Source organism: Penaeus monodon, chromosome 21 (genome assembly GCF_015228065.2).
Source record: "Penaeus monodon isolate SGIC_2016 chromosome 21, NSTDA_Pmon_1, whole genome shotgun sequence".
Taxonomy (NCBI): domain Eukaryota; kingdom Metazoa; phylum Arthropoda; class Malacostraca; order Decapoda; family Penaeidae; genus Penaeus; species Penaeus monodon.
Window position 1 is genome coordinate 7,712,374 of NC_051406.1, and position 333 is coordinate 7,712,706.

Genomic DNA, 333 nt, shown 5'->3' on the forward strand with positions numbered 1-333 from the left:
AGTCATAACCAAAAAAAATCTATCATTATTCTTACGGTTGAAACTTGTAGTTGAAACCCTAAACCATTCGTCAGCACACACCCTGGCAAGATACTCGATCGTGACACCCGACATATCGGAGACCGCGATGATCCTTGTCAACGCCATTATTTTAAGGCTTTTGAAAGGAAATTGAGGGAAAACCGACCAGGAAGCATTCGGGCAAATGAAATTATGGTCGATATGATCAACCCATAGAGAGTTCAAGTACGGTGAGTTTGTATCTTCTTCGTGTCCTGGTTCTGATTTTTTCTGGTTTCTTTTCATCTGTTTGTCTTTGCGGGCTCCGCTTTA

The 333-nt window shown here is 41.7% G+C and overlaps 1 pseudogene; it reads left to right on the top strand.

Moving 5' to 3' along the window:
* Window positions 1-333, top strand: part of LOC119586553 — a 12,675-nt pseudogene that overhangs the window by 6,080 nt on the left and 6,262 nt on the right.